A 16,252-nucleotide genomic window follows, 5' to 3' on the forward strand; every position below is an offset into this window, starting at 1 on the left:
CCCGCATCGGGCTCCCTGCTCAGCGGGGAGCCTGCTTCTCCCTCTGACCCTCCCCCTCTCAAGCTCTCTCTCTCTCTCATTCTCTCTTTCAAATAAATAAATAAAATCTTTAAAAAAAAAAAAGATTTTATTTATTTATTTGACAGAGAGATACACAGTGATAGAGGGAACACAAGCAGGGGGAGTGGGAGAGGGAGAAGCAGGCTCCACGTGGAGCAGGGAGCCCGACGCGGGGCTCGATCCCAGGACCCTGGGACAATGACCTGAGCCAAAGGCAGACGCTTAACGACTGAACCACACAGGTGCCCCAAGCAGACTCTGTTTTGAGCCTGGAGCCTGTTTTGGGGCTTGGTCTTAGGATCCTGAGATCATGACCTGAGTGGCAATCAAGAGTTGGACACTTAACCTACTGAGCCACCCAGGCACTCCTACTTTCTATCACTATGCATTGGTTTGCATTTTCTAGAATTGCATGTAAATGGACTCACACGGCATGCACTCTTCCTTTTTTTTTTAAGATGTCATTTATTTATTTGACAGAGCCAGAGAGCACAAATGTGTGTGTGGGGGGGGTGCAGAATGGCAGAGGGAGAAGGAGAAGCAGGAACCCCACCAAGCAGGGAGCCCGATGTGGGGCTCGATCCCGGTACCCTGGGATCATGACCTGAGCTGAAGGCAGACACTTAACCGACTGAGCCACCCAGGTGCCCTAGCATGTACTCTCTTACCTGGCTTCTTTCATCTGGCATAATGATTTTGAAATTCATCTGTGTTGGATCCATCAATAGTTTGCCTACCTTCCTTTTTATTGCCAGGTAGTGTTCCATTGTTTGGATATACCACATTCCACTGTTTTTGAAAAGAAATCTTTCTTCCTGAAGACCTGGGCAGCCCTGGCTTCAACTCTGTAACTTTTTCAAGTTTGTTTGGTTTCAGATGTAGAGAAAATAAATTGGTCTCCACAGGTTCACTGCGTTTTCTTTTCTTTTTTTTTTTTTTTAAAGATTTTATTTATTTATTCATGAGAGACAGAGAGAGAGAGGCAGAGGGAGAAGCAGGCTCCCAAGGAGCAGAGAGCCCGATGTGGGACTCGATCCCAGGACCCTGGGATCATGACCTGAGCCGAAGGCAGACGCTTAACCATCTGAGCCACCCAGGCGCCCTGCCTTTTCTTCATCATTCTTGCTTAAGAAATGGTGGTGGTGGTGGTGTGTGTGTGTTGAAGGTGGGGAAGAGAGGTCCTCTGAAAATAGATCAGCGCCATGGAGCATCAGCCTGTGGTTGATTGGTTTCCTAATGCCTAGAGGCTCAGGGACACTAACATTTAAGGGGCAGAGTCAGGCCGGGGTGCCTTATAAACTTAATTTGATTTTACCTTTGCAGCAGCTCCATTTTCCAGCCAAAGGATCTGAGGCTCAAAGAAGTTAAGAGACTTACCAAAAGGGCGCCTGGGTGGCTTAGATCGTTAAGCGTCTGCCTTTGGCTCAGGTCATGATCCCAGAGTCCTGGGATCGAGTCCCGCATCGGGCTCTCTGCTCCTTGGGAGCCTGCTTCTCCCTCTGCCTCTCTCTCTCTGTCTCTCATGAATAAATAAATAAAATCTTAAAAAAAAAAAAAAAGAGACTTACCAAAAAATTTGCCTGAGTCAGAAGCTTAGTGTCAGGTGACAAAATTGAATTCTGACATTTTCGGGGCACCTTGGCCGGCTCAGTTGGTGGAGTGTGTGAGTCTTGATCTCAGGGTTGTGAGTTTGAGCCCCACGTTAGGTGTAGAGATTCGTTTAAAAAAAAAAAAAGGCTAAAATTAAAAAATAAAAAAAGAGGGCACCTGGGTGGCTCAGTCGGTTAAGTGTCTGCGTTCTGCTCAGGTCATGATCCCGGGGTCCTGGAATTGAGCCCCACATTGGGCTCCTTGCTCAGCAGGGAGCCTGCTTCTCCCTTTGCCCCCTCCCCCTGCCCCTCGCACCCCCAGCGTGCTCCCACTATCTCAAATAAATAAATAAAATCTTTATTTTTTAAAAAGATTTTTTATTTGTTTGAGAGACAAGGAGAGGGGGAACACAAGCAGGGGGAGTGGGAGAGGGAGAAGCAGGCTCCCTGCCCAGCAGGGAGCCTGATGTGGGGCTTGATCCCAGGACTCTGGGATCATGACCTGAGCCGAAGGCAGATGCTTAATGACTGAGCCACCCAGGCGCCCCAAATAAAATCTTTAAAAAAAATAAAAAAGAATTCTAGCATTCTCTTGCAACCTTTTATTATTTTTAAAAATATCTTATTTATTTATTTATTTATTTGACAGAGAGAGAGGGAGAGAACAAGCAGGGGGAGCGGCAGGCAGAGTGAGAGGGAGAAGTAGGAACCCCACTGAGTAGGGAGCCTGATGTGGGGCTCAACATCCCAGGACCCTGGGATCATGACCTGAGCCAAAGGCAGATGCCCAACCAATTGAGCCACCCAAGCGTTCCTTGCAACCTTTGAAAGGAATTATAGACATGTTAGACCTGAGAAAATTACTCGTGGCCCTGGCTGTTTCTTGTCCAAACCTAGTGATTGTTTTTCTTTAACTAGTGACTAAGAGGATAAAGATGGGTGGCAGGGAGAAATGCATGCTGCCTGCCATCTGCACTGACCAAGCCCCTTCTGCTAATGTATAATAAACACAAGGCCTGGCCAGATGACAGGCAGTAGGGGAAGCGATTTAAAGGTGTATGATCCTTGTTGGATAAACAGGAGCCTGAAATGTCCATGGCACTTTAGAAAGCCTATCTGTGCACTGGAGAACTTTTTGGCATGGCTGAGGCTTTTTCTAGTAAGATGTTTTCTCCATAAGAGGCTGAAGAGTCCTAGAGCCCCCAGAGGGAAAGATGAATAAGCTGAGTTATATTAAAATGCCATATTATTTATGATCACAGAGGAAGGTGAGTTTGTGTGCTGTACAACAAGATTAGGAAGAAAATGAAAATCAGGGCTCAGTCAGTTAAGCATCTGTGTTCAGCTCAGGTCATGGGTCCTGAGATGGATCCCCAAGTCTGTGGGGCTGCCTGCTCAGCAGGAAACCTGCTTCTCACTCTCTCTCTGCCCCTCCCCCTGGCTCTTGCTCTCTCTCGCATGCTCTCTCTCGTCTTTAAGAGAGACAGAGATAGCGACAGAGATAGCAACAGAGATAGCGACAGAGAGCAGGAGCAGGGAGGAGAAGGAGAAGCAGGCTCCCGGATGAGCAGGAAGCCCAATACTGGACTCCATCCCAGGACCCTGGGATCATGACCTGAGCCAAAGGCAGATGCTTAACTGACTGTGCCCCCCAAGTGCCTGGTTGGCTCAGTGGATTAAGTGCCTGCCTTTGGCTCAGGTCATGATCCCAGAGTCCCAGGATCGAGTCCCACATCAGTCCTGCATCAGGCTCCCAGCTCGGCGGGGAGTCTGTTTCTCCCTCTAACCCTCCCTGTCTTGTGCTTACTCGCCCTCTCTCACTTAAATAAAATCTTTAAAAAAACATTTTAAAAAATTTTTAAAAAGAAAATGTAAATCACTCTTAGTTCTTAACACAGAAATGCTCTCATCATTTTACTAGATAGCCTCAATTTCTTTCTATTCATGAGTATTCGTACATAATTGACATCATGCTCTTAATGTATTTCTACATCCTGCCTTTTTTTGCTATTATATGCACAGCGTTTCTCCTTGTCACTAAAAATTATTCATCAATGTCACATCACTTTAGTGGATAGTCACGTAATAGTCTACTTTCGGTAAAATCCAGTTGGTATAATCATTAGCGCTGCTCCTTTTTAATTTTTTGTGTATCATAAATAATGCCTTGCTGAACACCACTGTGTATCAGTCTTTCCTATTTTTTTTTTTAAAGATGTTATTTATTTATTTGACAGAGAGGGACACAGCGAGAGAGGGAACACAAGCAGGGGGAGTAGGAGAGGGAAAAGCAGGCTTCCCGCCGAGCAGGCAGCCCGTTGCGGGGCTTGATCCCAGGACCCTGGGATCATGGTCTGAGCCAAACGCAGACGCTTTAGGACTGAGCCACCCAGGTGTCCCTAAATAAAATCTTTACAAAAAAAGAGAAAAAAAGTCCTGCCTAACTGTTGTCATGTTCCTCCACATCCGTCCATTTCTTCAGGTACCACGGTCCTGCCAGACAATACAGGGTCCCGTGTACTAAACACAGACCCCATAAACTCCTCTGGAGCACAGTTTTAAACCCTCCATATAGGCTATGAATACTTTAGGGGCAGGGATCTTTTCTTGTTTATGTCTGGTCCTTGGGCCCCGGATGGTGTCTGATGAGAAAGTGCCAAGGACAGTGCCATCTAGTCCATAGATGTTGTACTAGGACTCACATTGTGTCACTCCCTACCTGAAACGCTCATGAACTCTCCTACTCTTGTGGCAGGAGTATGAGTGGTACAACCACTTAGGAAAACCTTATCTATGAAAGCTAAACACATGCCTGTCCTATCATGCAGCATTTTCACTCGTAGGTAGATACCAGACAGGAATGCTTACGTGTGTATGTGAGAAGATATGTACACAATTATAGGAGCATTATTTACCAGAGCCCAAACAAGAAAGTACCCAAGTGTTTGTCAACAGGAGGATAAATCAACTGTGATACATTCATGCAATGGAATACTACATAGCAATGACAGTGAATAAACTATTGCTATACAGACAACAGAAATGAATTTCACGTAGTGTTGAGTTAAAGAAGCCAGACGCAAAAAAAGTATATACTGTATGATTCCATTTATATATAAAATTTCAAAAACAAGTAACACTAATTTGCACTGTTAGAAACCGGGACCGTGGTGACCCTTAGGACGGGGGAAGGATAGTGACTCAGCGGCACGTCAGGGGCTGGTGATAATTCTGATTCTTGATCTGGGTGCTCACCTTCATGGAGGTGTGTTCAGCTTGAGAAAATGCACACTTAAGATTTGTATTCTATACGTTTTTCCTCAATCAAAAATCAAAACCAAAACCAAAAGAAAACACTTCCAAGACTCCTCAATGGCCTATATTGCCTGGCCCCTACCTATCTCTTAGACCTCCCCCAGCCCTCTCATGTCTTCTTGACCTGTCCCTGGCACAGAGGTTTCCAGACCCTCAGCCACACTACTCTTTCTTCTGGGCGGGGAGGCTGGGCTGCCCTTTGGAGATCAGAGAAGATATGTCACAACCTGAGGCAAGGGAACGCATATGAAAGATTTCAAGTACTCCTTAGAGGGCTCTGATTTGCTTTTTTTTTTTTTCCTTTAAACAATTGGCCACAAGCCACACTGAAAGAGAAGAGAAATCCAGAGATTTAGAGTCTCCTCGGAGATTGTGTAAGAGACTCATCTATTGAGAGTCGCCCACTCATAGAGCAGAGGGTCTCAGACGTCATACTTATGCAACTGAACGCCCTGGGGCACTCAGAATTCAGTCGCTTCAGCTCCTTGACTGTCAATTCTGATTGTATGTGGGGGAGTGGTACAAGAGACAAGCTTTAAGTCTGTTACTAATTTGGGGCCAATCAGTGCTTCTGAGCCTCATTTCCCCATCTGCAAAGTCAGATAATAACAGTGCCTGCCTTGGGGGCCCCGGGGATTCGAAGAGATAACCATATTAGGTGCTAAGTATGGTTTCTAGCACAAGGCTTGAGCTTCCTTCCTCTACTGAGCACCCACTATGTGCAGAGTACTGAGGATATAGCAGTGAACAAGATAGCCAAAATCCCTGCCCCGTGGAGCCGCCATTCTCGTGAGGGGACAGAGACAATGGGCTGACAGTGAGCAAGTAAATAAATACTAAGATAGGTGCCCTGAGGAGAAATAAAACAAGACAAAGGCACGGGGGCCCAGCGAGTCTGTTTTATATAAGGTGGAAAAGAAAGCCTTCTCTGAAAAGGGTATTTCCATTCCTAAGACCTTAAGGTAAGAAGGGAAAAAAAAAGAAAGTTACTAGAAGCTGTGTGCGTTAAAGAGTGGCTCCTGGTGGAGGGTACAGGAGCAAAGGCCCTGAGGCAGGTGTGTGCATGGCACAGAAAGAACACCAGTATGTGGCTGGGCAAGGGGTCCAGGGCCAGATAAATGGGGCCCAGTAGGCAGCAGTAAGGAAAGTTCCGAGAGGGAGACAATGATGGCTCAGACCAAGGTGACAGCAGGCCCATGGTGAGCAGGGGTTGGATTCAAGATTGATTGATTGATTTTAAGATTAAAACAAATTTTTAAAAAAGATTTTATTTATTTATTTGAGAGAGACAGTGAGTGAGAGCACTAGCAGGGGGAGGAGCAGAGGAAGAGGGAGAAGCTGACTCCCTTGCTGAGCAAGGAGCCCAGCATGGGGCTCGATCCCTGGACCCTGAGATCATGACCTGAGCCAAAGGCAAACGCTTAACCGCCTGAGCCACCCAGCCCCCGCCCCCAATTTTTAAAGTAATCTCTGCATCCAACATGGGGCTCAAATTCACACTCCTGAGATCAAGAGTTGCACGCTCCACCAACTGAGCAAGCCAGCCAGGCGCCTCTCAAGATATATTTTGAAGGTGGAGCCAATAGGATTTGCTGATGGCTCCTTTGTAGGGTATGGGAAAGAGAAGGGTAAGGGATATTCTAGTATTTTGGGTCAGAGTACTGGAAGGATGGGGCAGCCATCCCCTGAGATGGAGACAGCTGTGGGCTGAACAGACACATCCTGGAGGCAAAAGCAAGGATTCTGGTTCCAGGATGTTAACTTTGGGATGCCAGTAGACAGTCACAAGGAGGTATACATGTCTTGCTGGGGTTGTTAAACTCCATTAGTGAGGTGGGATCACAGCGGATGCATATCGTTTGAAATGTGACCTATTTATGTCTTTCAGCCTCTGGTGCAGCTGAGCCTTGGCATCGAGAGGTTGCTAATCCTCTCCTCCCCTCCACTCTGGGCCTCCCATCTGGTGCACCTTCCCCAGGTGTCAGCTGTGCTGGAAACTGCTCATCCCAGGCTCAGACATGTTGTGTGACCTTACACCGCCTATGGGAGGCGGTGGGGACAGGGCTTGAAACTCCCAGTGTCTCCCCTCCCTCATCCACATCCGGGCCCAAGGAGGCTCCTGCTGGTGGCTAGGGCAGAATTGGGTGCAGCTGTTTGCTTTACAATGCGGATGATCGCGCCCACCCCCTCGGTGCTCCAGGGCACAGCTCCACACCTGTTCTCCACCCTCCTACTCAGGTGCAGAGAACAAAAGAACACCCACTCACCAAGGTCATTACCTTGAAGGGGGCGGGGAGAAAGACTGCAATAGGGAGAGCCCTCTTTGGGAAAGGGAGAAAAGCTCTGGGGAATGAGAAGCTTTGCATCAGCCCAGTTTAACACAACTTTCTTCAGTAATGAGAATGTTCTGTATCTGCGCCGCAAGGTATGACAGCCATCAGAAAACGTGGCTATAGGGGCGCCTGGGTGGCTCAGTCGTTAAGCGTCTGCCTTCAGCTCAGGTCATGATCCAGCATCCTAGGATCAAGCCCAGCATTGGGCTCCCCGCTCCAGCGGGAAGCCTGCTTCTCCCTCTCCCACTCCCCCCTGCTTGTGTTCGCTCTCGCTGTGTCTCTCTCTGTCAAATAAATAAATAAAATCTTAAAAAAAAGAGAATGTGGCTAGAGGACTTGAAGTGTGGCAGGTGTGACTAGGATCTAAAGTTCCGATTTAATTTAAATTTAAATAGCCACTTGTGCCTAGTGATTGCCTTATTGGCCAGCACAGGTTTAACAGTTGGCTCTGGAGGACATAAGGATGATAATATGTCTAAGTAATAGCAAGTTAACATCTGTTGCGCACACACTTTGTGCCAGGTTCATTGCATGCGTTCTCTTATTTACTCCCATCTGCTACTCTGTAGGAAAGCTCAGTTATTGTCCCCATTTTACAGATGAGGAAACTTGAGGATCAGAGTGGCAAAATAATTTGGTCAATTTTCCAGAATAAGGAAGTGCTGAAGGCTGAAAGGGAACACCCAAAATCCCATTTCCAAACCGGACTCAGATAAAATAAACCCAAAGACCCCTGCAGGCTTTGCAACTTCTAGCTCTCTACAAATGAATGGAGTGTGCAAATTGCTAAAGGAATGCAAATCAGCCTACAATTTGGGGGACAAAGCTCAGATCCTCTAGTCACACCCTGCATCTTTCTAAGCTGCGGGTGGGTGGGGGCGGAGGCTGAGTGACAAGGAGGGAGCTGGGAGGAAGGGAAATGCTGGGGGGCGGGGGGTTGTGGGCAGCCAGCTGGTGCCGGAGACTCAGGACATCAGCTGGCTGGCGGGCTGGCGAGTTCAGACAATGGGCGGGGGACCTGGTCAGACCCCTCCTCCCTCCACACCCGGTCCTATCCCCTACCCTGGCCAGCTGCCATGGGCACCTTCTCCTGTCTTGGGCAAGGCCTGGGGAGCAGGAGACCTGGGGGGCCGGTGCAGGAGGCCGGGGAGGTCTATCTTGAATGACCTAGAGTGGAGTGAGCGGCGGGGATGGGGGTGGAAAACAGGAAGTTGGGAGCTTCTTTGGAGGTCTCCTTAGTTCCAGACTTTTTGCCGGGGACTTTGCAAACATCCTTGCACTTGCTCCTCCCACAGTCCCCCTGGTTTTAATAATAATGATTATTATTAACATTAACAGAGTAACCCAGTGACTCAGCCCACCTGTCTGGAATGGAAGGTGTTATCTCAGTTAATCCTCAGGACCACCTAGGGAACCAAGGGCTTTTATTCTCTCCCTTTTCCAAAGGAGGAGCCTGAGGCCCAGAGTGGTTAAGTGACTTGCCCAGCATAGAAGACTTACAAAACGTCCCCTCTTCACCCTAGTCTCCCACCCTTACTCTCAAGTTTTATTTTGGGGTTTTGCAAATTATAGCTCTCCCCTGCCCCACTGTTTTGTACTGTTTATGAAGTGTTTACACCCTTTAACTATTGAGAAGAAGTAAGAATGTTGTTTGTGACATGATACTTACATTAAGTTCAAATTTTAGGTCTGTAAGTGGTTTTTTTGAATGCAGCCGACTTTTATCATTTACATACTGCTTATGACTAATTGCTACAACAGCGGGCAGCCTATGTTTTACTATCTGTCCATTTATAGGGAAGGTTTGCCCACTCCTACCCTACCCCTGGCTCCAGAGGGAGGCTGGAGACCCAAACTCACAGCCCCCCCTGAGGGTCTTCCTCCTTCTGACATTCCCTGACCCTCGGCTACTATTGACCCTAGCTACTATCGACCCTCCCTTTCCATCCCGCCAGCAGGAGTGTGCTATGGTGTTCATGCATTCATTCCGCAAACAGGTCTGGAGCACCTGCCATGTGCCAGGCACTGGTCTAGGCATAAGGGACAAAGCAGATGTGGTCCTTATCTACGGATATCAACCATCACCCAGCACATCTCTAAATACAAACGGTGCAGAGTGCTGTGAGCAAGGTGTGTGGAAGTTGGAGGGCATTTGACAAGAGAGCCAAGTTAATCTGGCCATCAGGGAGAAATTCTTGAAAAAGGTAATGGTAACATTCAAGGTCTGAAAAATTAGGAGGGTTCCAAATTGTAGGGATCCCCTTTTAGACTCCCTTCCCCATTTCAATTCCTTTTTCTCTCCTCAGAGCCTAGATCTGGACTCAGATGAGACCTCAGGCTTAGGGCATAGGGGCACAGCTAGAAAGAGGCGCTCCCCCTCCTTCCTGAGTTGAAGTATTGAGTCCGGGCAGAAGGTAGGTGGATAAGTTGGCAGTCACTCTTTTAAAAATGATTGCATGGTACCTTTATGTAGTAAGTATAGCAGTTTATTCATTGTGTAACTGATTCATCTGTAAACACTGAGCAAATATTTATTGAACATCTACGGTATGCCAGGCACTGTTCTAGACCTTGGGGATACAGCAGTGAACAAGACAGAAAAAAAATTGCTGCCCTGGTGGAGCTTCTCACATTCTGGCACGGGAGGCAGTAAATAACGTATTGGGTATGTTAAGTGGTGACCACCATCATGGACAAAAATAAAACAGGAGCAGGTGGTGGACACACCCTTTGAAATAGGGAGGTAAGAGAAGACCTCCCTGAGAAGGTAACAGTCTGGGGGCGCCTGGGGAGCTCAGTCCGTTAAGCACCTGCCTTCAGCTCCGGTCACGATCCCAGCGTCCTGGGATCGAGTCCCGCATCGGGCTCCCTGTTCAGTGGGGAGCCTGCTTCTCCTTCTGCCTGTTTTTTCCCCTGTTTGTGCTCTCCCTCTCTCTCTGACAAATAAAAAAAATTAAAAAAAAAAAAAAGAAGAAGAACGTAATAGTTTGAGCAGAGAGCTGAGGATCTGTGTGGGTGTCTGGGGGGAAGCATGCATTGATGGAATGCTAAGACGCCATGAAATTCGAATCAATAGCATTCTCAAGTCATGAAACTCTAAGTAATAGAAATCTGGGGCCATGGAATGCTAATCAATACTTCTCTGGGTGCCATAAAATTCTAATCAATAGAATTCTCTGGTTGTGAAATTCTAACTAATAAAACTCTGAAGCCATGAAATTCTAATCAATCAGGAAACCTCCCTGGGGCGCCTGGCTAGCTCAGTCAGTAGAGCATGTGACTCATGGGCCCAGGGTGGTGAGTTCAAGCCCCACATTGGGTGCAGGGCTTACTCAAAAATCAATCAGTCAATCAGGAAACCTACATGTGAAAGCAGGTAGGGAGCAAAAATCTCAGTGATCAGTGGGAGTTAACTAGGTGAAGGGAGGAATATTATACCCAGGAGGAGAGTACAAATAGCATGTTCAATGGTCCTGGCAGGAGGGCAGAGAGGTTGGGAGCTGGAACCTGCCCCCTACCCAGTCATTCAACTGGTAAGACAAACTGTTGCAGAAGGATCTGTTTCTTTACCTTTGAGCCATGACACGAGTTTCAGCAGAAGAGAAGCTGGTAAAAATGATGTGCCTGGGGGCACCTGGGTGGCTCAGTAGGTTAAGCGTCCCGATGACTCTTGATTTTGGCTCAGGTCATGATCTGGGGGTCCTGGGATCAAGCCCTGCATCAGGCTCCCTGCTCAGTGGGGAATCTGTTTGTTTCCCTCACCCCCTTGCTTCCCCCCATCCCCACTTGCTTGCTCTCTCTTTCTTTCGAATAGGTGAATACATCTTTAAAAAATAATAATAATATGCACAGAGGCACGTCGGGGCTAGTCAGGCCCCAATTCCAGGTCTGCTTCCAATCAGGCCTATAGCCTATGTAGCTCTCTTCCTACTGCGTGGAATGAGAGGACTCTGGAGTGACCGAATCTGGGCCTCAGTCCTACCTCTTGCCCTTATGAATATTAGCTATGAGATGGTATTGCCCAAGACTGCTTCTCCCACCCCCCACATTTATTATTCATTGCTCCATCAATATCATTATTAAAAATAGCAATGGCTACTACTGACTGTGTCAACCATGAAACCAGGTGATCTATAATCATTGCTGCTCAGAGTATGGTTCCTGGATAGTGTTTGTTCCAAAATCATCATTGTAAAATATGTAAGAAATGAAGAGTGTTTAGAAACTTCTACGATAATTTGACATTGCCGGGACATCCAGGCACATGACTATTTTTCCAACATTTCATTTTCCACGTATTGTACAAAAAGTATCAGTCCACAGTAGATTGGAAACAATAAACTGAAAAGAAAAAAGAAACAGTAAACTGGTCCCTTATCACAGATGGTAGAAGCTCACTTTATCCACGTTATCCCTTTAAAACTCACAAGCCTTGTGCAGCTGGTACTTTTTTTTTTAAGATTTTTATTTATTTATTGGTCATAGAGAGAAAGAGAGAGAGCACAAGCAGGGGTAGCAGCAGGCAGAGGGAGAAGCAGACTCTCTGCCGAGCAAGGAGCCCGATGCGGGACTTGATCTCAGGACCCTGGGATCATGACCTGAGCCGAAGGCAGACGCTTAACCGACTGAGCCACCCAGGCGACCCTGGAACTTTTATTATTTCCACTTTCTGGTTGAAGGAACTGAAGCTCAGGGAAGTTGCATGAACATGTTGCCCAAAGCAAGTGGCAAGGAGAGGCTTCTACGTCTGTCAGAAACAGGAGGCTGAACTCTTGGGCACACCTCCCTGCTCCCTCACCACCTCCACCTCTCGGCCCCCACCTGCCATCTGGGTTCCATAACCCGTTTACTTTAACTCGACAGGTGCCCACCTCTTCCTCCCCTGACTCCTAATGAATGGTGGTTCCAGCCCAAATACCTGCCCTGCTCCTTTCCCTGCTGCTCCCACCCTTCAGTGTCTTCCCTTGCCACCATCTAGATGAGCACTCTCCAACAGAAGTCTCTGAGACTATGGGGACATGCTGTATCTGCTTGTCTGGTACGGCAGGCATTGGTCGCATGTGGACATTGAGCCCTTGAAAGGTGGTTAATGTGACAGGGGAAGAAATTGTTAAGTGTCATTATAAATAACCACATGTGGCTGATGGCTATTGTATTGGATCGTGCAGATCTAGAGAGGAAAAAGTGCAAACCTCACACAGTACTCAGGGCCTTTGGTTTTGGATCAGGAACTTGCTGACTGACCTCTGGGGTAATAGTCACAAAGAGAGGGCTTTGGAGTCTAATAGATCTGGATGCAAATTTGTGTCCGCAAGCTGTGTGGCACTGGGTAAGTTACTTAACCTCTCTGTGCCTTCAAGTCCTCATCTGTGAAATGGGACTAAGAATTCCTACCTCCTAGGCTTAATTAGATTTTACTTACAATCCTTAGGATACTGCTTCCACTGCACACCGAATTGTGCTGCTTAGAGACAGCAAGATGGAGTCACTCATGTCAAGCAGTCACTCATGCCAAGGAGTGACGTAATGAATCAGGAAGGCAGCCAAGGGCGATGAGCTGAGAATAGATATCACTAGAACCAGAACACGCTGGTGGCCCTCAGAACTGATAACTAGCAAAGCCAAGAGGGTCTGGAAGAACCAAGAAGTGATAATCACTAGAACCAGAAGAGGTCTGGAAGGGCTAAACACTGATCAAATTCCTTTAAAAAGAGATGATTTCTGCAGCAAACTGTCACATTCTCCAGACACTGACTCTTCCACGTCAGACCCCATTAGAAAGGTAATTGCCCAAGGCCCGACTGATCTCTGAAAATAACAGAGATCCTCCACTGCCTGAACATAATGAGCAGTAAGCGCCGAGAGCTGACCTGGGACCAGATCCCCATCTCAGGCTCACAGACCGACTTCGGGTTTGGTTAGTTAACTTCTTACCCTTGTGGTATCTTGTTTGTTGCATGACTTTGTATTGTACTGTGTTTTGTGTGACGGGTATGAAGCCAAGTTAAATGGGATATCCTTGACCTTGAAATCCCGAACCTGCTTTACAATTATGTTGATTTTGCTTTATGATTGAATAAAGCTGATATTGTGGAAAGACAGCTTGTGTCCTGGCCTCTGTAGCCTCAGCTCCATGCTTCTGGGCTCCTATTCTATCCTCTGTCTTTTCCTCCCCCTGCATCTGTGCAAACTGAGGCTCTGAAAGGGTTTAACTTTCCCAGAGTCCCTCAGGAAGCATCAGGCAGGATAAGGTCTAGGTTACCAGGTCTCTTCATTCTTTAGGTTCTACCACCTGGCAGCTGTGTGACCTTGGGAAAATTCCTTAACCTCTCTGAGCTTGGTTTTCCCTTTTTCAAAATGGAAAGAAATCAGTCTTACCTCACAGCATTCTTAAGGGAATTCAATGATTAAAGGAGAAAATGTTTGTTGAGCATACTGATAAGCTCTCAAGGTCAGCAGTTGCTGTTGTTGCTCTCTTAGTACTGTAATTAGTTGAACTGTAATAATAATTATTATTCATAATTATTCCAGCCCAGGCCTCTTTCCCCATTCTTTATTTATTTTCATTTTTTAAAGATTTATTCATTCATTCATTTATTTATTTATTTTTAAGTAGGCTCCACACCCAGTGTGGGGCTTGAACTCACCACCCTGAGATCAAGAGTTTTGTGTGCTCTACCAACTGAGCCGGCCAGGTGCCCCTCCCTTGCCTTTAAAGAATGATTTGTGGCCTGAGGCCCAATTCTAAAACCTAAACAGGTTTCTATTCCCCTCTATGAAGGCCTGAAGTCTAAGCTGCTTACAGGAGCAAGTGCTGGGAATCTGGAGGTGAGGATGACCCAGGGCCACCTCTTTTTTTTTCTTTTTTTTAAGATTTTATTTTTCAAGGGGTGCCTGGGTGGTTCAGTCCGATAAGCATCAGAGACTGAGCCCAGCATCGAGCTCCCTGCTTAGCAGGGAGTCTGCTTGTCCCCCTGTCCCTCCCTACCCCACCCATGCTCCCTCTCTCTCTCTCTCAAGTAAAAATAAATAAAATCTTAAAAAAAAAAAAAAAAGAGGGCGCCTGGGTGGCTCAGTCGTTAAGCAGCTGCCTTCGGCTCAGGTCATATCCCAGGGTCCTGGGATCGAGGCCCACATCGGGCTCGCTGCTCAGCGGGAAGCCTGCTTCTCCCTTTCCCACTCCACCTGCTTATGTTCCCTATCTCGCTGTCTCTCTCTGTCAAATAAATAAAAATAAACAAAATCTTAAAAAATTTTTGTTTTTTTAAAGATTTTGTTTATTTTTATTTATTTGACAGAGAGAGAGAAACAGCATGAGAGGGGATAGGGTCAGAGGGAGAAGCAGGCTCCCCGCTGAGCCGGGAGCCCGATGTGGGACTCGATCCCAGGACTCCGGGATCATGACCTGAGCCCAAGGCAGTTGCTTAACAAACTGAGCCACCCAGGCGCCCGAAAAAAAAAGATTTTATTTTTAAGTAATATCTACACCCAACATGGGGCTTGAACTTATAACCCCGAGAGCAAGAGTTACACGCTCTATGGACTGAGTCAGCCAGGTGCCCCCTCTTTTTTAAAAATTTTAAATCCAGTATAGTTAACATACAGTGTTATATTGGTTTCAAGTATACAATATAGTGTTTCAACAATTCTTTTTTTTTTTTTTTTAAGATTTTATTTATTTATTTGACATAGAGAGACACAGCAAGAGAGGGAACACAAGCAGGGGGAGTGGGAGAGGGAGAAGCAGGCTTCCCGCGGGGCAGGGAGCCCGATGTGGGGCTCGATCCCAGGACCCTGGGATCATGACCTGAGCCGAAGGCAGATGCTTAACGACTGAGCCACCCAGGCGCCCCTGTTTCAGCAATTCTGTACATTACTCAGTGCTCATCATGATGTATGTACTCTTAATCCTCTTCACCAGTTTCACCCCCCCCCACTCCCCTCCAGGGCCACCTTTTGATATGTATATATGTGTGGGCTGACTTGGCTCTTTTGGGGACCCACAGGCAAGTGTGAGTACCTGGTACCTGAGCCAGGGCCTACAAAAATGCCTTGGGGCTGGCTGGGCCTGGGAAGAGGCTTTGGGGACCCAGGAGACCAAGATGCAGATCACACAGCTGCGGAAGCATCAGCAGCCTGGGAAGAAGGTGCCCCTGATCAAGTTCGGAGATGCTGTGGACACTGCGACCCTGCAGGCTCCCACTCATGGTGCCTAGTGACCTGTGGCAGGTCAGCCTCAAAGTTCCATGGGAAGTCACGTGGGCTGTGCCCACAACTGGGAGGAGAGGGGTACACAAAGAGGGACAGCAGAAAAGTGGTCTGAGGAATTCCTTTATTCCCTGGGAGGCAGAGGGGGCCAGAAATGTGCACAGGTGTGGAGTCCTGGTGTGATCTGGTTTCAAATTCTGTGTCCTCCATACACAGATTGCGAGTTCTGATTCTATAGCCCCACAGACCAAACAGCAGTATTTGGCCAGCATTATTAGCTTCGTGACTTTGGGCAAAACTCCTGATTTATCTAAGACTCCATTTCCCAATCAGTGAGCAAGAAGTATACCTACTCACTGGGGTGTGAGGACCCCGAGTGTAGTGTGGTGCCTGGCACATGGCAAGTGCTCATTAAAGATTAGTTATTGTTACCGTGGAGTTACTCGGACTTTCTGATCTGCAAGGCCCTAATCTATTGAACTGTTGAGATCAGGATAAGGTCACAGGCAAGGCAGTGAATTATAGAGGCTTAGAGTTTCAGCTCTGGGATCAGATCCCATCTCTGCCTGGTGTGCCTATGGGCAGGTACCCCTACCCTCTGAGCCTCCACTTCCTTCTTTGTATAATGGGGAGGGCTTTAAAGTTTGGAAATGCCTGGTCCTCATTAGAGGGTTAGTGGGTCTCCCATTTTCTTCACCTACCTTCTCCTTCCCAACTTTTTGTAGGCTGACAAATTGACCTCCCCCC

At 47.2% G+C, this 16,252-nt stretch overlaps 1 long non-coding RNA gene across 1 annotated transcript in view; it reads left to right on the forward strand.

Moving 5' to 3' along the window:
• The window catches only part of LOC145723812 (uncharacterized), a 27,848-nt gene extending 14,450 nt beyond the window's left edge, over positions 1-13,398 (forward strand). Inside the window, exon 2 of the long non-coding RNA XR_014149119.1 lies at positions 6,853-13,398. This is a non-coding gene — a long non-coding RNA (uncharacterized LOC145723812). The remainder of the gene's footprint in view (positions 1-6,852) is intronic.
• The last annotated feature ends 2,854 nt before the right edge of the window (positions 13,399-16,252 follow it).

This window comes from Leptonychotes weddellii, chromosome 10 (genome assembly GCF_054177405.1).
Source record: "Leptonychotes weddellii isolate Sample4059 chromosome 10, ASM5417740v2, whole genome shotgun sequence".
Taxonomy (NCBI): Eukaryota; Metazoa; Chordata; class Mammalia; order Carnivora; family Phocidae; genus Leptonychotes; species Leptonychotes weddellii.